Consider the following 24491-nt stretch of genomic DNA (forward strand, 5'->3'; position numbering starts at 1 on the left):
TCTTTCTTTGTGGAGCTCTTTACATTAGTTGTTAACAGATGGGAAAAACATTGTGACAAAAGCAATGCCTCCCTGTTGCCCTCCACCTTATGCCATAGTGAAAAGAAGGGAGGTATTGAAATATAATCCAGTTCTCTGCAGCGATGAGCAGGATTCTTTTGTATATCAATAAGCTGCCTGCCCAAAACAAGGGAACATACACACTTTGGGGAGGGCTGGCATAAAGCAAGCCAAAACACAGCTGTTGGGTCTAATTTTAGGCTTGCCAACCTTGACCATGTCCTTTTTATTTCAAAAAGAAAAGGAGTACTTGTGGCACCTTAGAGACTAACCAGTTTATTTGAGCATGAGCTTTCGTGAGCTACAGCTCACTTCATCAGATGAAGTGAGCTGTAGCTCACGAAAGCTCATGCTCAAATAAACTGGGTAGTCTCTAAGGTGCCACAAGTACTCCTTTTCTTTTTGCGAATACAGACTAACACGACTGTTACTCTGAAACCTTTTTATTTCAGTAATTTTTTTGCTTGGCTAGATCTCAGACTGTTAGAGCTATGGTAGGATGCCTGGATTTCAGGCCTTGTGTTTGGTTGGAGTGCAGTTCTTTTCCTGAGATATTCAGTTTGCCTTACTGTTTTTTATTAGTAGTGGTGGTGGTGGTGATGGTAGCGGTTTATTTTAGCTACACAGCACCACATTATGGATGGCAGATAAAAAAGGGTGTTTCAAAGAGCTTGCCTGCAAAATCTTACAATCTAGCTTCAGCTACAATCTCAGTTTCCTCCACCATTAAACAGGTTTCCTGCTTTGGGTTAGGAGACTGTTTCTAGGAGTTTGAACCGGACTACCCATTAGTCTGAGGCGCAGCCAGGTTTCTCTTCACCTTCCTCAATATTCCAGTGGTTCAGTCAGTAATGTAGGTCGTGAATGATGTTACCAGATCACATGGGAAGATACAGACCTTTTAGACTGTAGTAAGAACAGTAGTAGTTCTGAAGTAGGAAGCCCTTCATGAGGATTTTAGGTTCCTCCATAACAGTTTCCGCCTTAGTAATGTGTTAGGTGTTTGCCAACGGGGGAAAAAAATAGTAATCAATGCTGATTATTGTTGTATGTGCCTGGGGGAAAATAACTTAAATTCCTTTAAAATAAACCTTTTGTTCAGTTTGCCCCTGTATCTTTGTAGTCTTCATTCTCATAATCCAGGATTGATCAAATGTGGAGTGTATTTTAAGAAAGAGTATGAATTGGAAGAGGGATGCTCTTTCCCTCCCTTGCATAATATATGGTAAAATGGTTTTGGAACTGGCTTGCTTTAAGTTTAAGTCAGATTATGATGAGATCTCCTGAAGAGGCAGGCCAGAAGAACAGTCTGTTATCTTACTTATAGCAACTGCTAAGTTGGAGTATAGCCTTGTTGTTGTTGTTATTTGTATTACAGTAGTGCACAGAGGCCCCAACAGGGATCAGCTGAATTGTGGTTGACACTGTACAAACATACTAAGACTGACTCTTCTGTAATTTAGAGAAGGTTAATCATGGGCTAATAGTTATCTTCTTTTTATGTTACTGAAACAAGGTGGTGCTCAATGAAAATAAAATGTAAATTTAAAATAGAAAATATTTATATTGAATGCATAACTAACCTGTGGGATGCGTTGTCATGAGACAGTGAGGCCAGGATCCTGGCTGAATTAATAAAAAGATTAGACATATCTATGAATAGTGAGAATATCTGCGGTTACACAACCCACAATAGAAAAGTATATGCTATTATAAAACTTAGGGGGAGCAGGAAATTTTCCCTAGCAGTATGTTATTCTGTAAGTGCCCATTATGGGGGTTTATACCTTCTTCTGAAGCATCTGCTATTTTGCTGGTATCGGGACAAGATACTGGACTAGATGGATCATTGGTCTCATCGACTATAAAAATTCCTATGGTCCTGTGTTCAAGCCTAGTTTTTCCTGTGTAATTAATGCAGGATTGAGCACAATGTCCAGACTTCTCTTCACTGGGTATTTAACATTTTGGGTCTCTTTCATTAGGTACCCACCCTGTCTGCTTTACAGATTTGGTTTCTCTTTCACTGTATGAACCTCTAAGAGATACATTTAGCAGCCTGTAACTTAATTTTGTCATACTCTTGTTGGGAAGTAATTTCATGTACTGCTATTGGTTGTTATGGAAACAGTATAATTAGCTCAATTGTATAGGGATGGGAATATCACATGCTGCTTAGAGTCAGGGTGAAAATGACAAAATGGCACTTCTATAAATGGTTCTCTAGAATAAACTGCGTCAGAGGGGCTCTCACAAGGTTTCCCCTGTAAATAATTCTTCAGCATTTTACACTTTTTCCATTATAAAATGCGGACCTGATATGAATTTTTTAAAAGTGAATAAAAATCACAGTGGAGATTTAGGAAAGCAAGCCTCCTGGAATACTGTATTTTAAACAGCGTTCTTGGACTTCTCATATTGAATTACCATCTCTTTTAGAAAACTGGAAGCAAACAATCTATTGTCTTAAAGGAAAAAAGTTCTCTGTTACACCAAATGAAACCCTAAGTAACTCCATTAAAAATCTCCAGGTAAGGAAAACCTGTGCTCTATTTTGCTTCTTTAGGATACGTAAAGAAGACTTGAAAGTTTTATTTTTAAATATTTTTTCTGCTTGTTTTTTTGTTAGAAATAGCATGGCTTGACTTCCCTGATTTTCCCGGAGAATTCCTTGGAGGACTGAAAACTAGTCAGAGTATCACAGAAAAAGATGAGACTGAAATCTGAGTAACTGAGATGGCAGGGTATTTTTACTCAGACTTTTAAAAACTCCACGTTTTATTTTTGCTTTTTATCAATATTTATTTAATTCAGACTTCTGACAAAAACTTGGCAGGAAAGCAGTCATTGTGAAAGTCAGCACCGCTTTTCCTTTCAACTGAGTGCTGACACAGCTCGTTTTTCAATTTTAAGAACTTCTAAGAAGTTTTCCTGCAAAAACAAGGAGCACAAAATTTAGTCTTACTTATATTTAAGTGGGGGGGGAGCTTTTAAGAAAAGCCAGTTTAAAAAATCAGGCTGCTTCTATATATCATAAAGAAGGGGAAAAAGGCACAAATGCAATTTATTTTTCTTTGCAGATACCATTCACCAACTGTTTTTAACTGAGAGAATTTGGCCCAGGGTATCTAGTTTTTCTTTCCTACATAAATATTTTTTTAAATGTAAGCAACTAACATTTAGGGATGTCCAGAATAATCTTATGTAACTCACATTTACCACATTTTGGGTGTTTGTCCCACTCTGGTGACTGGTCTGCGTTGCCAGCTAACAGACGGTAACAGATTCATTCAACATGCTTTGAAATCCAAGAAGGTAGAGGCTTATGCTTTTTGTTTTGGAGGAGCTGGGTTCAATGCCTGCTGATGACCAATGATGGGAAATCATCACACTAATAAAAGCTGACTTGAAAACAATAAATGTTATTTTTCTAATTTAATTTTTGGTCAGTTTTCATGTAAAAGCTGATGTCAATGTCTATCTATAGAAAGCTAACTTCTCCAAAGCACTAAACAAATTAAAGGGCCTGTTTAGTGTAATGAACTGACCTGCATCATCATTTGTCTTCAATACATGTTCTGTGCAGTGTTTAAAGGGTTTTTTTGTTGTGTTGTATCAGGCAGCACACAGAGGTTCATGTGGGGCAAAATCATTGTAAATAATGTTTTCATAAAGCACATGTGACTCCGTTATGCTTCCATTTGAAGGCCTTGTGCATGGAAGATGGCTAATAGCATTGGAAATCAGAGCTACTGATCTGATTGTCACTGATGCAACATAATCAGCAAGAAGATCAGGCAAAAATGCGTCCAGCCATCTGGGGAACTTTTTAAAACAGGCTTTTTAAAACTTTAACATCTGTGTTTTAGAGCAAATGTATGGGGAAATAAAGGAGGCTAGGATTAAGCATGGTTTTGGTTTTGTGCCAGGGATGGCATTAGCGTAGGTTCAGTGTTTCAGTTGCACCCATAGAAATCATAAAGGATACAAAAGCAGGCAAGCCTACACTTCTGGCCCAGTGTGGAGGGGGAGATCCCAGAGAAGTGGAATGGGGGTCTGGAGAGCATACCCCACCCTGCACACATTCTGGAATGGTGACTCTGGTCCTGTTAGGCTGGGCCCTGCTCTGGGCATTACAACCAGGTGCACAGAGTCACAGTGTCTCTGAGGTTTGGCTCAGCTGCCTAGAGGGGCAGCCAAGCCAAACCTGAGAGGCATTGTGACCCTGTGTGGCAGGTCGCAATGCCTGGAGCAAGGAGCTAGGCCCAGCCTCCCAGGACAGGAGCTTGCTGCAGGATGTGTGCCGGGCAGGCTATCTCCCCAAGGCCCCACTTACCAATTTTGGAGGGTCTCCCCTCAGCACTAGTCTGGGATTAGGGTTGCAGGGTAAAAGGAGCTGCTGTGGGTAGATGGGTGGGTGGTGCCACCTGGGCAGTTGAGCACAGTGCACACATTGAATGGGGAGGCTAGATCCACCCTGTTTTGTGCTCACTTTAATATATAATACAGAACACTTACTGTAACATTCTTTATTTGTATAGGAATATAAGTGGCTTATAGTTAAAGAATGTAGTTTACCATATGCCCCTAAATTGCTTCTACAAAGGAATATTCAAGTTCAGTGAAATTAGATCCCTGCAATTAGGCCAAATCCAACAGTCCCTCCCCAGGCAAAGCACTCATTAGGGAGTAAGGATTACAAGATTTGGCTCAATTGCATTAAACCTCTCTTAGAAAGATATAATACTGTACTACTGCTGTATCATCAAGTACTTTTCTACAGTGTCTGGGAACCTGATTCTGACTCAGACCTATGCACATTACCAGAAAGTGGAATAACCTGTATATTTCACTACAGCAGCCTACTGTATATGTGAGACAACTGGGAGCAGGAAGGAAGGGAAGTAGGAAGGGAGTAGGAAGTTTAACCAATGTTGCCGCTAAGGGACATAGACAGAGGATGTTTGTATATGGGAGGAAAAACTGTCCATGGTCCCCACTTTGATTGGGAAATTATAATTCAACCAGTGTCCTGATGAAATGAGGATCACCATTTGATATGCCCCTAGTCAGGGGAGGGATAGCTCAGTGGTTTGAGCATTGGCCTGCTAAACCCAGGGTTGTGAGTTCAATCCTTGAGGGGGCCATCTGGGGCAAAACTTGTGGATTGGCCCTGCTTTGAGCAGGGGGTTGGACTAGGTGACCTCCTGAGGTCCCTTCCAACCCTGATATTCATTCTATGATTCTAGCTGGTATAAAGGGTGAAGGAAGAACCAGTGTTACAATGATGAGAGAAATCCTGCACAAATAGTTTCTAGTAGGATGTTTGTGATGTTACACTCCATATTCTTTATGGAAATACGCTTATAATATGGATAGGGCATAACTGAGATATACTTTATGCAAGATGGCTCTTGTAGTTATCATTGGAAAGGTTATGATTTACTGAATGTGATTATCCAAATTTGTATGCATGTATCATTTCTGTATCTAAAGTTAGAAATATGGACTATGTAACAATTACAAGTGGGTGTATATTGGGAAGACACCCACCAGACCACAGGCCATCAAATTTGATAAGCCATCAGGAAGGAACAACCCTTATGATACTAATCTTTCTCCCTCCTGGGACATCCAGGACATCTCTCCCTCCTGGGACGTAACTGTGACACTACTAGGTCACTTGGTCTTGTCACCTGATACTAAACATTACCTGGGACTTCTTGTAACTTTTCACTGAGAGGGGAGGGGGGTCACGTTTGGGAAACAAAGGATTCCCGCCTTATGTAAATCCTATGTAAGGGTGGGGAGGAAGGCAAACTGGACTCCTCCTCTCCATGGAGTGTCTTCCCAAGAAGAAAGACTGCTAGAGCCACCTGAAGGGAAGGCGGGGGGAAGTCGAGACAGGGGTCCAGTCTGAAGAGAAATATAACTGGAGCTCTGAACCACGGAAAATTTGCAACCTGCCTAAAATAACATTTAGGGTAAGAAATTACATTTTCAAAAAGAAAAGGAGTACTTCTAGCACCTTAGAGACTAACCAATTTATTTGAGCATCCGATGAAGTGAGCTGTAGCTCACGAAAGCTTATGCTCAAATAAATTGGTTAGTCTCTAAGGTGCCACAAGTACTCCTTTTCTTTTTGCGAATATAGACTAACACGGCTGTTACTCTGTCAAATTACATTTTGTAACCTGTTTCTTAGCTTATCTTGCTTGTTTGGTTTTATCTGCTTAGTAATCTGCTTTGTTCTGTCTGTTATCTCTTATATTCACTTAAAATACACCTTTGGTAGTTAATAAACTTATTTCTTATTTACAATAAAACCCAGTTTATGCAATTTCTAACTGGGGGCGGGGCAAGAAGTGTATACATCTCTCTTCACATTGAGGAAGAGGGTTGTTTTTTAGGAGCTTGCACTGTGCAGATTTTTCTATATGGCACAAAACAGTATTATTTTGGGTTTATTTCCCAAAAAGGGGTGTGCACGTGAGTGCCGGGGGAGTCCTCTCACACAGAGCTGATTTCAGTCTCTGTCTGCAGCAGGGTGTGGGCCTACTTGTGTGTGTGTGCACGCACGCACGCGCTGCAAGAGGCCAGAGAGCCTAATTCAGAAAATCAGGGAGAGGGAACGCAGGCTGATTGATTAGGGGAGGCTCAGTGAAATCCCAGTACATCAGGTGGCATCCCAGAAGCGGGGTTCATCCTGTCACAATGTTACACTGTCTAGTAGCATTGTTTTCCACTTTCTCTAGAATTTTCAATGCTGACAAAACCAATTTAATTGCTTTAAATAAAAATTTCTCTTATTTCATTGACCACAATACGAAAGTAATGAATATGAAATTTTCACAATATGAAAGAAATAGGCCCAATGTAGGTGCCCAAAGTTAGTTACATAAAGCCACATTTAGACACCTTTATAAAAGTAGCCTGTCCTTCAGAGGGACTGAGGAACTACAGCTCCTACTGAAGTTAGTGGGATCTGCAGTTATTTATCACTCTGAAAACAAACAATTTATTTTGCGTGAAGGTACATTTAGGTGCCTAGCTTTCAACAGCCAGTTTTTGATGTTTTTAAACATGACAAATTGCATCCTTCCCAACAGATCTACACCAGCAATACCATCACAGGACCTAACCACACCATCACCAGTTCATTCACCTGCACATCCACCAATGTAATATACGCCATCATGTGCCAGCAATGCTCCTCTGCTATGTACATCGGCCAAACTGCACATATCCCTGTGTAAAAGGATAAATGGACACAAATCAGATATTAGGAATGCCAATATACAAAAACCTGTAGGAGAACACTTCAACCTTGCTGGACACACAATAGCAGATTTAAAGGTAGCCATCCTGCAGCAAACAAACTTCAGGACCAGACTTCAAAGACAAACTGCTGAGCTTCAGTTCATTTGCAAATTTGACACTATCAGCTCAGGATTAAACACAGGCTGTGAATGGCTAGCCAACTACAAAAGCAGTTGCTTCTCCCTTGGTCTACCTCAGCAGCTAGAAGAGGGCCTCATCCTCCCTGATTGAACTAACCTCGTTATCCCTAGCCTGATTCTTGCTTGCATCTTTATACCCGCCTCTGGAAATTTCCACTACATGCGTCCGACAAAGTGGGTATTCACCCACAAAAGCCTATACTCCAATACCTCTGTTAGTCTATAAGTTGCCACAGGACTCTGTCAGTATTACTAAGCTCTTCAGTCTAAGCCATATCTGTAGGACCACTTGAAAAGTTTTGACTCTTAGGCTGATGTTGAAGGTATACTTGCTGGTAAATGTTTACAGATGTGTTACCTTTCTAGGGGCACTCTTACTAAAAGTGGTCCCATGCTTCAAACTTCTCTGATACTTTTGTCAGCAGTCTATTTCCTCTCTTTTATTAATATGGACTTTTTGTGGAAAATCCTGAACATTCTGCCAAAAAAGAAAAGAAAAAAGAATTTATATGCTGTGGAAAATCCAAATATAGGTGTTTCTATGCTGGTCATCTGGTATAAATTCAGAGACCTTCTGTATTTTTTCTTATGATCTTGGCTCCTCACTGAAATAGCTGTGCCAATGTGATCATAAAACACAGTATGTCATTGAATAAGACAAGCAATTTTTTTTTAAAAGTGCACAGAACTTACACCAGCAATTCACAGAATGAATTTGAATTCTTCATGGCAGAAGGGTGCACTTTACTCTGATTATCTGCTGTCTGAAGAATAGTCATGGCATGGGACAGCAGAATTTTTTACTTTCATATACTACTTGATCTAATCCCCATTACACAGAGAATATACAGTTTGAAAGTTTGAGGGAGTTTTTCTTTGGTTCATTGGGTTTTTTTTTTTCTTTTCACTTACAGGACCTTATTTGCTACATTCTCTTTCGAAAGTGCCAGATCCCTCTGTTATTTGAAGGATGAAGAATTAAGTGGAGGGGAGCCAGACAAACTTATATACAGAAAGGAAAATCGGCCAAAGTAAAGAAATATGAGGATAGTGATTTGGTACAGGGAAGCAAGGTCTCTGAAACCTCTCTTCACTTCTCTTTTTGGAGTTTCTTGTACAATGGTTAGAACTAATTATTTCCTCATCTACATTTTGTACAAAAAAGGAAAAAGTGTCTTATTGTAAATATAAGGCTATAGCCATGACTCTAGTTAAGGGCCAGATTGTGGCCTGGCTTGTGGAGCTGTGCAGAGGAATATTGCACTCCCTGCACCTGGCAAGCTCCCTGTACCCTGGGTAATTATATAGAGGGGAGAGCAGCCTCTGTGGAACTGATATATTTCTTGCTGCCACTTACGTATGTGGGTGGGGAAAAGGTTAGGAGGGAGCAGGCCTTTGGCTTTTTCCCCACGAAGTTGGCATGCTCAGGAAACTTACCTGCCCCAGCTAGACTTTTCACAGTGTATTTTCCCCACCCGGGAGCACAGAGGAACCGGGAGGCAGAATGTGGCTCTGAGTCAGAATCCACTTGCCAGTGTGCTCCCAAAGCAGCACAGCCATACCCTACCATACCTCGCTTGGAGTAAAGCCACAGATTAGCTTGAATTTTGTACCAATCTTGTGCTAGTTTTGTCACCAGTAGCTTAGTTTTTAATGAAGTTTTGTCCTGAAAAGTCTCATGCTCAGTCCCAGGTCAAACAAGATTTTTTTGTTTGTTTTTGAAAGATTGAAGGAAATTGTCTAAGCTGCTTTTGAGTTATAAGGTAGTGAAAATCTCATGTGTTTCTGCTTTTTGTTAAAAGTGCATAAACTTTTTTGCCCACGTGTGTAACATAATCTGTTGAATACCAGGCCAAAATAACTGTGCTGTGCTTGTCAGGGTGCATACCCAAGAGAATGCTTTCCTCAGTCTTTGGGAACATGAAGAGTACCAACATCTCTCACAGTATGTACTGAAAGAGAGAAAGCACACTCTTCTATTGGTGTTTTTTCCCCCTGGCCTGTTCTAATAAAACATCATTCACCTAATCTTGTGTCTTCTGTAAATATTGCACCACTCTTTCAGGGAGAGAGGGCAAGATCGGCAACTGCTTGAGTCTAAGGGGAGATTTTAAAACCCTAAAAGGGAGCAATAATAAACAAAATGGCAGGCCTTGTTTATAGTAGCTTAATTCATTATAGATCATAGAAGGCTACGGAAGTCTCAGAGTGTTGCTGAGCCAAGCTTTATGGGAGGCCAACTTTATTGGCCTCCCATAAAGTAGTTTTTACAAACTGTACAAGCTTGTTAGAAAAACAAAGCCCTGTAGGAAAAGTGATGGAGTAAATATGCAAACATGCTCCTTCCATGGCTTACAGCCCCCACTTCTACACTGACCACAAGGTGGATTTCAAAAATCTGAGCATTACCCCAGCTCTAGTCTGATAACTGTGAGTTCAGCAGTCCAATTAAATTCTAGCCTCAGGGAGAGGTGTGGACATAAAGCACCTGTGTGAGGATGGTGCTTAGCGTTTCATAGGTACTGGCCATATATTGCCAAGGTAAATAAAAATGGTGGGTACATTTCAAAAGTCACAAGGCAGAGCTCTAAAGTGCTGCCGAGACAGTTCCTGGTCCCTGCTGTCTGGCTTTGTTCCTGATTCTGGCTCCTGCTTTCTTCCCCTATCCCCAGTTATTGACTCTGGTTTGACCTATTCCAGCTTAACTGTCTGTGGTTAGAATCATAGAATATCAGGGTTGGAAGGGACCTCAGGAGGTCATCTAGTCCAACCTGCTGCTCAAAGCAGGACCAATCCCCAAATTTTGCCCCAGATCCCTAAATGGCCCCTCCAAGGATTGAACTCACAATCCAGGGTTTAGCAGGCCAATGCTCAAACCACTGAGCTATCCCTCCCCCACAGTTGATGTGACTGGTGATCTAACCAGTTGATGTGACTGCACATGTTCTACTTCTTGACATTAAGGTTTAATTGCAGTGTAAGTAGGCTTAACGGCACTACCTTTAATCTAACTAGTGCAGGTAACAGTAGTAGTGCAGATGGGGTAGAACAGGCTTCAATGTGCGCTAGCCACCCTAGTGCAAACCCAGCCTTTGTATGTACTGGGATGGCTAGCCTACAGTGATGCCTGCGCTGTCATGTCTTCACGACTGTTGTGACCTGCGCTCATTAAGTGAAAGCTAGTGGGGATATGCGAACTTGAGCTACAGTTACAAATACAGGTTTCAGAGTAACAGCCGTGTTAATCTGTATTCGCAAAAAGAAAAGGAGTACTTGTGGCACCTTAGAGACTAACCAATTTATTTGAGCCTAAGCTTTCGTGAGCTACAGCTCACTTCATCGGATGCAACCGATGAAGTGAGCTGTAGCTCACGAAAGCTTATGCTCAGATAAATTGGTTAGTCTCTAAGGTGCCACAAGGACTCCTTTTCTAGTTACAAGTATATTTGTAGTGTAGATGTATCTTAAGTCAATTTTGAAAATGGGACTTAGGCACTTAAGTTACTTAGGGACAGAAATTTTATTTTATTTAGGTGCCTAAAGATTAGGGTTGCCAATCCTCCAGGATTGTCCAGAGTCTCCAAATTAAAGATTAATCTTTAATTAAAGATTACGTCATGCGATGGAATCTCCAGGAAATACATCCAACCAAAATTGACAACCCTACTAAAGATCCAGGAAGGCACACGGGAGCATTCTCAGAAGCCTTTATGCATCCAACTCCCTTTGGAATCAATGGAGCTAGGCGCCTGGGCACTTTTGAAAAATCTGACTGGGTTCCTGTCTGCCTCTTTAGACACCTGAATACCTGAAAAAAATCTGGCATTTAGGTGCTTTTGAAAAATGTCCACGATATCGGATCGCATCAGTGCATCTTAAAACTAAAGAGATGTTTTGCTATTTTTACAGCAAATGTGTGAGATAGAAAAAGTGGGGGGAACAGATCAAGGATCCCTAGAGTGGACTGAAGAAATTGTTTTGTTCCCTGTTAAACAGCCAGGGCCAGGCTAGTTTTACATTAGAAATTGAGGCCTTTCCTGACTCCCAGTGCAGTTAATAGGAGAGTGTTTCCTTGACATCCGTTAGTTGAATCAGGCCCCTGGTCAGTACAGACTGGAAACTGAAATTAAAGGAAGGTCTTGCATTACTCCCGCATGATTCTTTCCTGCTGACCCAGAAACGGAACAGTGGGATCCAACCTGAGGCTCTCAAGGCTCTAAGTTGTGGCCCATGAGTGTGATTGCCTTAGGAAAGAAAAGTGTATTTGATTCTGAGTTTGACGTGTGTTCCAGAGCTGCACACTGTTCTTTTAACTGAAGTGTCTGAATCAGCCTAGTTGTCATGGGCAGGAGTTGGAGGCACTGTTTGCCATCTGCTTCCCTTGTAGTCCCACAAGCATCTGTGATGTAAGCCGCAGCACTCTGAGCAGCTGTTGCCACTTCCATACTGCAGCTGTTCAGCATCTTCCCTGATGGCTACATGCTGTATTGCAGAGGAAGAAGGAGAGAATAGCTCTGCCAGTTTCCCTGCCAAACGGGGGTAGCCCCAAGAAAAACAGCTCCACTGGCTCCTCCTGAGGAGCAAAACGCAGGGCACTCTCCATGGAGGGCAGCACGGGAGAGGAAGTTGAGAACCCAAAACCAGTTACGGCTCTGATTCTCTGCTCCAGCAACAGGTTAGAGCAGAGTGGGGCTGTTCTAATCTGGCTATGATCCTCAAAAACCAGGCTTCAGTGGGGAGGAGCTGGACTGCGTTAATCTCTGGCCACATGCTCCCTGCACCAGGGTCTGCCTTTGCTGATTCTGTGCCTTGGGTGGGGCTCCCTCATGCTAGAGCAATCCCTGGCAGGGGACTTGCTGACGGTGTTTGCTCCCACATGATCAGTGTAAAGGGAGAAGAACAGGGCACAGAACCCATCCAGCCCTAAGTGTTGATTGTGGCCCCCTGGAGCTTTTTGGTGTAATATGTTCAGCCCTGAAAAGGCTGAGCTGCTCTGGAGGAAACCATGCGCGGTGACGTCAGTCTGAAGGGTGAGCTGGCCAGATGCGAAGCATGAGGGGAATTAAGGGAGAAGCACAGATCCTGAAGGGAAACTCCCAGTAATGCGTTAATAGGATCATCAAGATCATCTGTAGAAACTACAGTTAACTTTATATTACAATTGTGCAAGTGTACAATTGCAAGTTGTACAGTAAATTAGACTAGGGTGATTACAAATCATGTTTTCTATGACAGCATTTCAGATCTTTTTGTGGGCCCTGTGCCTTGTACCATGGAACTATAAATGAACGTAATAAATAGGTAGTATTTCTCTGAATTTTTTCTGATGACTTAGTGAATTTGCTGATGATAGTGGAGTTAGTACTACATAAGGCTAATTTATATACCCTAGAGCAAATTTAATACTAAACTATTAGTCCGCGGGGTTTTGAAATGGAATAGTAAATAATGGCCATCCTAGTCAATACATATACTGTGGTCATTTCAGTAGGTAATACAATAATGTTGAATTTATTAGTTGGCTCCGAAGAACGTAGCCAGGTTTGGCGAAGGCAACAAACTTACTTGCATAGAGATCAGTGTGTTGTTTTGCAAGAACTGTGCGCAGCTTCCATAGGAAGATTTTCAGTGAGAGCCGCCTACACATGGAGCACTTGGCTTTTGAATGAGTATTACATATTAAGGTTTGGTTCAATCACTGTACATTCATTTCTGTACAAAACAGCAGGAACACTGCACAAACGTGTGCATTATCAAAGTCCCCCAACACTTTAAAAGCCCTGCTCATTAAAAGAATGACCAGAGTCCTTAGTGGCTGCAACTGAAACAACAGGGATTTAGTGGGGTGGTATAACTGGATTCAAAAGCTGAAATGAAACTTGATGGCTAATTAAATATTTATGCTAACTAGTTTAAAATAAGTTTGCTTTGATCAAAGATGTAAGTGTTCATGCAGTTACAAGGGCTTGAGGGATAGATTGTTGCCCACCCTGAGTGACACATAGGGGATCTTTCATACAGATTTTGGGGGCCAGTTCCACCTTGCCGAATCTACTCCGCAATTATAAAACTCTGCAAGGGTTTTCCTTTCTGCAGGCCCCTTGCCATTGGGGATTTTGAGGGAAGGGATAACGCCGAGGTTTATGTCAGTATATTAATCTAAGCTTCTCTAGCTAAGCGTATTCTTTATCAATATCCACTATACCAAATTAAATGTAATGCTGCATATTTTTAGCTGCCCTGAAACCAAATATGTTGAATATATCAGTCTGTAAAACAAAATATCTTTAAAATGGGGCAATGATAGTCATTATAGATAAAGTTCAAGAACATACATTATACAATAGGTAGTGTATGGAATCAGGTATCCCCATTGTATAGGTGGAGAAACTGAGGCACAGAGTGCTTTTGTAAATTGAGTAGCAGGCACTCAACCTAGTAGATGAGGTATGTGCCTGGGGAGTCTAATCCTGATTCCAGCACTAATTGGCTCTGTGACCTTGGGCACGTCAACTTAATTTAGTTTGAGTTCCTCCTTCAGTGAAATGGGAGTCTTAGTATTTACCTTCTTCATAGAATGCTGTGAGACTTTAGTAAATGATGTTCAAATGCTACGTAAGTGCAAAGTATTAGATCCCTAGCTTCATTGGGATTTCATGAGTCACTAACAGGTCAATATGGAAAGGGTTATAATGTTAGGAGATCCTTACTGTTTATTACCTTACTCTCTTACTACATAGCTTGTTGTTGTGATGGTGTTACTTGTAAGGATGTTTTGGAATATGACTGTCTCATTCAGCTTCCAGGGCAGTCCATTATGTTTGCTTCTTTTTGCCTGAAGGTCAGGAGGGTTCTGATGTTGGCCTGGAGGAGGCAGAAATTAGCCCTGGATATGGGGGGTGGGGGGGTGTGTGTTTTGTGTTCCTGATTTCTGCGTTTAATCTAAAAAAATCTTGTCCAGGGTGTGTTGAGCTGTGTATATATACGTTTAGACATTACCCTTGAGAAACTGAGAGTTGGTCCATTGCATCAGAAGCACTGTGAACATAGATGTTGAAGTCTCCCAGGACAATATGCTCTGGAAACTTTCATTATCATGCCATGGAGGATTGCACTCAGTTCCTCTCAGAATTATATGATTTTTGAAGATTAGCAGGATGCACCTGTTGGTCTTGACTTTGGCTTCACACAGTAGTTGACTGTTCTCAAAGGATTTTGTCTTGACTGGTTTTTTCTTGCATTTGAGTCTGGGCTAGAATAAGATGGCTAATGTTGCATTAAGGTAGATTTAGCATTTGCTATAATAGAACTTGACAAGTAAAGTGTATTCTAGCTGTGGGGCCAAATCCTGCTAACCTGACCCACTCATTTTTGTGGTCCCATCTCACACACACAGTGAGAAGGATTTTGTCTTTGATTGTTTTAAAACTTGCATACTATCACTGTATGTCATTATTTCACTTGTTTAAAAGGTATGTGTGATGGGCTGAACCCCCCCATCCCCCCGGGTGCCACCTGATGTGCTGGGGTCTCACTGAGCCCGCCCTTTCCACTAGCCTGGGTTTCCTCACCCTGTTCTTGGTGTGCTCCCAAGCCTTCTCTAGCACACACACAGGTAAGGCAACACCCAGCTGCAGACACAGATTAAAATCTGCTCTGTGTGGAAGGTCTTAGCGAGGGGAGTGGTATAAACCCAAAATAATATGGTCTTGTGTATAGAAAGATCTGCACAGCACAAGCTAATAAAATTTTACCCTCTCCCTCAATGTGGAGAGAGAGATGCACAGCTTTTTCTCCTGTACCCCCCAGATATGAATTGCACAAACTGGGTTTTGAAATAAGGTTATTAACTACAAAAGTGATAAATTTTAAGTGATAAGGGATACCAAAGCAGATTACTGAGCAAATAAAATAAAACAAAACACGCAAACTAAGCTTAATACACTCAAGAAACAGGTTCCAAAATGTAATTTCTCACCCTAAATGTTGTTTTAGGCAGGTTGCAGGATTTCTGTAGCTTAGAGTTCCTGTTATTTCTCTTTAAAGATTGGACCCCTGTCTCAGCCTGGACTCAGCCCCTGCATTTCCCTTCAGGTGTTTTTAGCAATCTTCCTTCTTGGATGGGGAGGCAATGGAGAAGAGTCCTGATTACGTCACTTCCCACCCTTAAATAGAATTTACATAAGACAGGAATCTTTTGTTTCCTAGTCTGACCCCTCACCCCCCCTAATGGGAAAAACACTGAAAGCCCAAGATGGGGGTCTAGTACCAGTTGACACAATCACCTGATCCTGTAGTGTCAAAGCACCAACCCTGAGAGGTTCTCAGGAAGGCAGGAGATTAGTATCTTCCAAGTCTTATTGTTCTTCCTAATGGCCCATTGAAGCTGATTGCCTACTGTCTGGTGGGCATTCCCACAAGTACACACACAGTTGTAATTGTTACATAGTCAATATTTCTAACTTCAGATACAGAAATGATACACACATACAAATTGGATAAACACACTCAGAAGATCATAACCTTTACAACAATACCCCACATGACCCATCTTGCATAACATAAAACATATCTTAGCTATGCAATATTCATATCATAACAATATTTCTATGAAGACTATGGGGTATATCATCACAGTATGAAAACCTTGTTTGTTAAGTTTTCAGATGCTGCATTTTCTGGTAAACTAGTGCGAGGAGAGGGGTAGCATGTGCAGCTTCTGCAGAAGGAATCCTGCCAGCACAGGGTGAGCTCCCACAGATGGGCCCAGGGAAATGATCTGCCAAAGTTCGGCCTACAGCATTTTAAAATTGGCATATTCTTGTGGGTAAAACACTTCAGATTCCTAATATCTATTATTGTATCAGGTCTAATGGTTCACGGCTGAACAATTACAACTCAAAATGTAAGCTTGCCTGCATGTGTGTGGGATCAACCTCCATTGTTCACCATGCCAAGGTCCCCAAGTTGGGGGCAAAACCAGACCAGTCAGGCAAAATACTCTTTGCAATGGACTTGCGAACCATGTAACTGAGAAAAAGGAAAATTTCAGGTAAGCACAGACAAAGCCCTGGCTGGGATGATTTAATTGGGGATGGGTCCTGCTTTTGAGCAGGGGGTTGGACTAGATGACCTCCTGAGGTCCCTTCCAACCCTGATATTCTATGATTCTATGAAATGTTCTTATTGTTTTGTCTCCAGGTTGGTCTGAGCAGAGACCGCTCTCCAGGCAGTGTGCTCAGGGTCAAGAATGTAGGGAGTGTGGTAGAATGTAAGTGTCTTGTGTTGCTCTTTAGTGATCCATTTTTGTCAACTTAGGCAAGGTTTTGCTGGGCTTCAGATGAAGTCCCATCCAGCCTTCCTTCAGTCAGAGGAACATGTAGTTTGATGCAAGACCATTTGAAAAAGGGATATTGAGATCATCCAGAAGATCTCCTCTCCCCCACAAAATACTCACTGAAATAATAGCCGCTCAATTAGCAAGACTTACTGTGACAAAGTTCCTCCTCTGCCTGGTGGGTCCGGCGCTTATTGGCAGATTTGCTCGCCTCAGAGATTCGCAGCAGCCCTCAGTTTGGCCACTTTTGCTAGTGGCTCAAACCTGCCATTCACTCAGCTAACCTCATCACTGGCCAGCATGGGGAAAGGGAGGAGAACAATCCCCGCAGTCTCTGCTGACCCACCTAGTGGGTCAGGGGATAGGCCAGGGACCTTCCCCTCTGGTGGGACCCACATTCCAGGTCAACTCCTCCTGTATCAAATAGGGAATTGGGAGGATGGGGGGAACCCAGGCCCACCCTCTACTCCAGGTTCCAGCCCAGGGCCCTGTGGATTGCAACTGTCTACAGTGTCTCTTGTAACAGCTGCATGACAGCTACAACTCCCTGGGCTACTTCCTCATGGCCTCCTCCCAACACCCTCTTTATTGTCACTGCAGGATCTTCCTCCTTTGATCACACTTGTACTCCTCAGTCCTCCAGCAGCACGCCTTCTCGCTCCTTGCACACCCTCCTCTAACTGATGGGAGGTCCTCTTTAAACCAGGTGTCCTGATTAGTCTGCCTGCCGTAATTGATTCTAGAAGGTTCTTAATTGGCTCCAAGTGACTTAATTAGCTTGCCTGTCTTAATTGGTTCTAGCAGGTTCTTGATTGTTCTAGTGCTGCCCCTGCTCTGGTCACTCAGGGAACAGAAAACTGTTCATCCAGTGGCCAGTATATTTGCCTTCGACCAGACTCCTGTGCCCCCCTGGTCTGGTCTGGGTCTGTCACATTACATAAACACAGTAATTTGTGCTCCCATTGATGGCCCTGCAGCATCAGTTTAGCTAATAAGTGCTATTTTGAGAACAGTGCTGACGTTGTCAGTGATGCTGGTGCAACAGCCAAGATATTTTGGCATGATAAGGGGTTATATAAATTGAAGTTGTTGGTGTTAAACTAAAACAGCCATGTTAATTTTAATTTAATTGAAAACAGAGGGAAAATATCAAATGGAAAAGGGTAAAACTGAGAGAGGGGGTAGTAGCAGAATCATCGCTTTCAACTGTTGACACAGTAATGGAGGTTGGTTTAAAAAAAAAAAACTCACAAAACAGTTCACCACCAAGGGTTTAATTCAGAAAATAATGTGCCTTGCTGAATTAGGTGGGGTTTTTTACATGTTGATTGCATAGTACCAATATCTGGGTCATCTCTGCTACTCACTGTGCTTCAAAAGTGTATTGTGACAACACCTGTACTATGAGCTCATTGTGAGTGGGAAAAATGGCTGAGTTCTAAGGACACAAGGAGAGAAAATGCATGTGTGCAACGTTCTTTTGGGGGACATTTGCCATGGCTTATGCCAGACTTTTGACTCTTCTAGGAGCTACTTCAGAGGTTGATGGTGGGATGGAAATTGTTGAAATCATGGTGGAATTCCTCAAGGGCTTCTTTTCCATGAGTCCAGATGATGATGCTGTCATCAGTGTAGCGCAAGTAGAGTAGGGGCGTTAGGGGACGAGAGCTGAGGAAGCGTTGTTCTAAGTCAGCCATAAAAATGTTGGCATACTGTGGGGCCACGCGGGTACCCATAGCAGTGCCGCTGATTTGAAGGTATACATTGTCCCCAAATGTGAAATAGTTATGGGTGAGGACAAAGTCACAAAGTTCAGCCACCAGGTTTGCCGTGACATTATTGGGGATAGTGTTCCTGACGGCTTGTAGTCCATCTTTGTGTGGAATGTTGGTGTAGAGGGCTTCTACATCCATAGTGGCCAGGATGGTGTTTTCAGGAAGATCACCGATGGATTGCAGTTTCCTCATGAAGTCAGTGGTGTCTCGAAGATAGCTGGGAGTGCTGGTAGCGTAGGGCCTGAGGAGGGAGTCTGCATAGCCAGACAATCCTGCTGTCAGGGTGCCAATGCCTGAGATGATGGGGTGCCCAGGATTTCCAGGTTTATGGATCTCGGGTAGCAGATAGAATACCCCAGGTCGGGGTTCTAGGGGTGTGTCTGTGCGGATTTGTTCTTGTGCTTTTTCAGGGAGTTTCTTGAGCAAATGCTGTAGTTTCTTTTGGTAACCCTCAGTGGGATCAGAGGGTAATGACAATAATTCTGACCAGTACAACTTCCACTGTTGTGCTTATGAGTCAAGTAGTGGCCTAAGTGTGCAAGGCATGGAACAAATGGTAAACTGTGTTAAAGAAAGTTTCCTCTTCTTCTTCTCTCCCCCCCCCCCCAAAATAAAATTTCAACACTGCGATAGAGGTCCACCAAGGTAAATGCTGCATATAAAGCAGTGTAGTAATGGTATCTAAGCTGAGGTGTTCTGGACCATTGCTGCGAGATACCATAACCCTTCCCCCACCACACCCCCTTCAACCTCCACCCCCAATAATGGCATTAGCAGGTACAATACAGAACAAAACAGAGTGGTCTGTGGTTTTACAGCAGGAATGTTTCCTGGAATAAATGGGACTTCCAAAATGTATTGAATGAGGAGAAGGAAGACATTTGGTGGCTGTTCTTGGGACACAAGAAATGTTGGGCGTAAGTGTTATAAATTGGAGTGAGCGAAGGAACAAAGGAATCAGTCAGGAGTGGATCTTGGACAGACCATAAGTGGGAGGAGTGCCGGTAGGCTGACCAGATGTCCTGATTTTATAGGGACAGCCCCGATATTCAGGTCTTTTTTCTTAAATAGGTGCCTGTTATTCCTCACCCCCGTCCCAAGTTTTCACACCTGCTATTTGGTCACCCTAGATGCAGGCACAGATGCAGGGAGGGTCACAGAATTTTTGTACAGAGCAGAATGGTAGAACACAGCACTCCCTTCTAAACACATGTCAATTTTGTATTCTGTCTGTAGTTTTGGCTAATACTTTGGGATAGACACATGGAATGTGGTGCAGTAGCGGGCAGGGAATTCCAAAAGGGGGCAGAGAACACAGAAAAACAGGAAAAAACTGGCCTAAGCGAACAAGCTGTACTAGTTCACTAATTCAAACCATAGAGGATGTTTCTGTCAGTTGGGTGAGCCAGTTTAAGCAGCCCCTGGGTACCTATTAACACTCTGCAGTCTGCAGTTAGATGGCAGAGAACCCAAAATCTTACTTGACCTTGGTAAATTGTATTAGGCAGAGATAGGCTTTATGCGACCTGCAACTTGTCTTTATGCCTCTCTTCCCCATGAGCAAACACATTTATTTTGCACAGTGCAAGGAAAATCCAACTCCCCTTTGGGTTGGAGATGTTTGAGTAACCCCCTGGCCTTATAAGGTATTTCTGGGCATTGCTACTCAACAGGAGTTTTTTCAAGTATTGGATCCATCCTCAAGACAGAATGCCATAAATAAATAAATTTAGGTTGCCGTACATGATTTTCTGCAGCAGTTATTTCTTCTTTGGCCATTGCAATTAATTGCCCTTCATTTTATAGATCCAGAGTGTGTCAAAGTTTATTACAACGAATTTGCAGCAGAGAGTGCGCAGTCACGGCTTGTAGGGTCTCTGAAATGGCAGGTTTAGGAGCATCAGAACGAACAGTTTAAAATAGTTCTCCCACCTGCTGTTATTAAACCCTCCAGTTCCTGTGCATTGTGCACTGATGTCAGGAGGAGGCTACTCTTCTGATGCTGCGTATCATGTAAAGTCCCCAGGGGGCTTTGAGACTGTGCTTTTGCCTATTTGTTTCTAAAAAGGGAATTTGAAATCTGTGCTCTGACACATGCTTGATCAAGCCCCACCAGATGTCAGTCTGTGGTCATGTACTGCAATGAACCCCTCTTCGATTGTGACGGATGTAGTGCACTGAACCCCAGTGGATTCTCAGGAGCGTAACCTGGTATTTTGATGAGCTCAAAGCCAAGAGATGAAGAACTGGAAAGCTGTAGCACCTAGAAAGAAACTTTCAGCTGTTAATGAGTTAAAAAAATACAAAATGTAGTTCCTAGACATGTGCAGTAGAAGGGTTCAAGGCCAGTCTTGTCCCTTGAGGTACTGTGGGTGACTAGTAGATGTGCCTTTTCACGTCTATCCATATCTTGAAGCCAGAAGTTCACTCTGTTTATTAAAAAAAAAGAAAAAAGAGAGAGAGAGAGATTGAAACCCAACAGTGCCCAACCCAGCCCTAAGGACAGTCCAGTAGAAGAGCATAAGGATAAATTGATTTTGTCATGACTTACTCACACTGTCCTCTTACATGTCAGGCTGCAGCACTACTGTTGGTCTCCTGCCAGCAACAGGTTACATCTCTGTCCCGTTCTCAGGACATCCTGTTCCAGCTCTACCTTCCAGGCTGTAGGCTGTCTGGCCTTCCCTCTTCAGCCAGCTCCCAGGCTGTCTCTGGACGGCTGATCCTGCTCTCACATAGTCTCTGGCTCCCTCCTGTGCCTGGTCTCCTCTTAACTCCAGCAGTATTTCCCTTTCCTGGGCTGGAGAGATTGTGGAGCTTTTTATTGGCTGGCTGGTGAACTGTGCGGTAGCAGGGCCCAGCAATGAGCTGGATGGTTAATTACAGTATGTTAATGCACGTTGTGATCTCTCAGTTGGACAGAAGCAAAGTAAATGTAAAGTCATTTAATTATGTAAAAAGCTGTATGTACTTATGTGTGTCCCAAGTACATTACTAGCTATTGCTTATAATGTTGTCTGTCTGAAATGCCTTGTAAACAGTATGACCCTTTTCTTTTCTATCAGTTCTTTTTTATAAGAGCATTAAGCGCCTCCAGATATTCTTTTGGAATCTGTGACACTTCTTTGGTATTTTGAAATTACTTGACCTTCAGTCTCCTGTCTGAAAATAGAAATGAGACCGTGTAGTAGAATCTCTTGATTTTGTGTCTAAGTGATCTGGAGAATTAAAATTGGTTTCTTCTCATATTTTGAAGAGGAAATAGCTCTCTAATAACGATACCAATGGTAATCCTGCTTGGACTTCTGTTGCTTAGCAGCCAGTTTTGTTGCCATGCGATTTCATGGTGTTTAGGCCTACGGTAAAATGTTTTTGTTTTATTCAATTACGGGGTGTACATGAATACACAAATGCTGTTGCACTATACTCTTCTCAAATTTGATTTTAATTTATACAATTATGTCTGTACACATGCTTGTCCTTCATGTTCTTAATTATTTGAGATGAAATACCATATTAATTTGGCCTATAACACCTTCCACCTGAGCTCTCAAAGGGCTGTATAAACATGAGCAAATTAAGTCTCACAACAAACAAGTGACATAGGTAAATATTGCTATCCTAGTATTACAGCTGGGGAAACTGAGCCTCAGATGTTGTGATTTACTCAGATTTACATGGTGAGTCCATAGCTGAGGAAGGAATTCAACCATTAGACTATGCTGGCTGTGCTTTAACCATTAGACTATGCTTCTGGGAAGAATGTGAGCTAAAGCTTCTGACTCAAAATGCCCTTTTCAGTCTGCTTATTATGATCTGCCCCAGTGTCTCCTGACTGCTCCTTTTGTCATCTTTATTCCTTCCCAACTTTGTGCCTTCCTTCATATCATCCTTTATCCTTAGAGCTGCCTCCTGATTAATGGACATCAAACCCCCTTCCGCTTCTCCCTTAAAAATATGATCTTTTCCCCAAAACATGCCAATTGTAAATGCAACAGCATATTGTTGGGACCTTCAGTAACAAAGACATAAGCCTCTGTACCCTTTACATTAAAATAGTAACTTCAGCAGCTTGTAACAGTAGTAGACTGTTATATTCTTAGTGGACAAGAGGTAGAGGTGAAACACACTTCACATGCTTGTTATGTAAAGACCACATGCCATTTGTGCTTGTTTACTGGACAAGACTTGTCTTTGCCTTTTGCAAGGTCTTTTAGGAAAGGATTTTTAATTAACTAAAATAATGGGACACTTTTTTTTTCAAACCTTTTGAGTGAATGTAGGTCCAGTTTCAAGAGACCATCGGCCAATTTACTATTTTATTTCAAGCTCTTATGAAATTTTGACATGACACTCGGTGAAACTCAGCACTTTGACTTTAATTTTTGCTTTCTCACTTTAAGTTAAATGAAAATGAAATACAGATAGGGTTGCTAGGTGTCCGGTTTTTGACCGGAACACCCGATCAAAAAGGGACCCTGGTGGTTCTGGTCAGCACCGCTGCCCGGACTGTTAAAAGTCTGGTTGGCAGTGCAGCGAAGCAGGCAGGCTCCCTGCCTGGTTCCATGTGGCTCCTGGGAGGCGGCCGGCATGTCCAGCTCCTATGCAAAGGGGCGGTCAGAGAGGCTCCGTGCGCTGCCCCTGTCCGCAGGCGCTGCCCCGAGTGCCAGCTTCACAGCTCCCTTTGGGTGGGAACCGCAGCCAATGGGAGCTGTGGGGGAGGCACCTGTCAGCGGGGAGAGCATGCAGAGCCCCCTAGCCGCCCCTTTGCTTAGGAGCCAGAGGGACATGTCACCACTTCCCGGGAGCCACATGAGGTAAATGCTGCCTGGAGCCCGTACCCCTTACCCCCTCCCAAACCCCAACCCTCTACCCCAGCCTGGAGCCCTTTACCACACCCTGAACTCCTAATTTCTGGCCCTACCCTGAATCCCTCAGCCCCAGCCCAGAGCTCATACACCCTCCCACATCCCAAACCCCAGCCCTGAGCCCCCTCCCACACCCCAACCATACTCCGAACCCCTTGGCTCCAGCCTGGAGCCCCCTCCTATACCCTAAACCCCTCATCCCCGGGCCCACACCCCCAGGCGCAGCCTGCACCCCCTCCCTCACCCCAGCCTCCTACCCCAACCCAGAGCCTCTTCACACACTCCAAACCTCTCAGCCCCAGCCCCCCAGCCCGGAGCCCCCTCCTCCACCCCGAACCCATCATCTCTGGTCCCACCCAGAGCCCGCACCCCCAGCCAGAGTCCTCACCCTCTCCTGCATCCCAACCCCATGCGCATGTCTGGTGAAAATGAGTGAGTGAGGAAGGGTGGGAGAGAGCAAGTGATGGAGGGAGGGGAGATGGAGCCTCAGGGAAGGGGTCTGGCAGGGACAGGGCAAGGGTGTTCAATTAGAAAGTTGGAAACCCTAAATACAACCCTAAATTGTCCTAACAAAAAGCTGGGCTCTCAAGCATGCTTATGCTCCATTGCTTCTGGGTTTCATTCACTGGACTTGAACTTCAAGGATATCGTTTTACTTTTTGCCATCTTAATTTTTAGCTTTGTATGTTCCCTTCATCCCTTGAAACTGCAGTAGCTAAATAAAAAAAAATGTAAAAGAAAACACACACACTTTTCAATAGTGAGTGAAAGAAATGTCCCTAAACATTCCTAAATTGGATGCATGGGAGAGTGTTTAAAAACTTCATTTCAAAACATCAGATTTGGCAGGTTTCCTGTTTAGACAAGTAAGTCACAAAGCTGAAACAAAAGCTAAAATATTATGTTTCTATACGTGTCAGCTTTAGAAAAGAAGCATTTTATAAGGCAGGGGTGGCCAAACTGTGGCTTGGGAGCCACATGCCGCTCTTTT

General features: G+C 43.0%; 1 protein-coding gene across 1 annotated transcript in view; it reads left to right on the forward strand.

Annotated features, from left to right (window-relative positions):
* PRKCE (protein kinase C epsilon) overlaps positions 1-24491 on the forward strand; it is a 507843-nt gene that overhangs the window by 245251 nt on the left and 238101 nt on the right. The gene's annotated exons all lie outside the window — the stretch shown is intronic.

Source organism: Eretmochelys imbricata, chromosome 3, assembly GCF_965152235.1.
Source record: "Eretmochelys imbricata isolate rEreImb1 chromosome 3, rEreImb1.hap1, whole genome shotgun sequence".
In the NCBI taxonomy this organism is placed as follows: domain Eukaryota; kingdom Metazoa; phylum Chordata; order Testudines; family Cheloniidae; genus Eretmochelys; species Eretmochelys imbricata.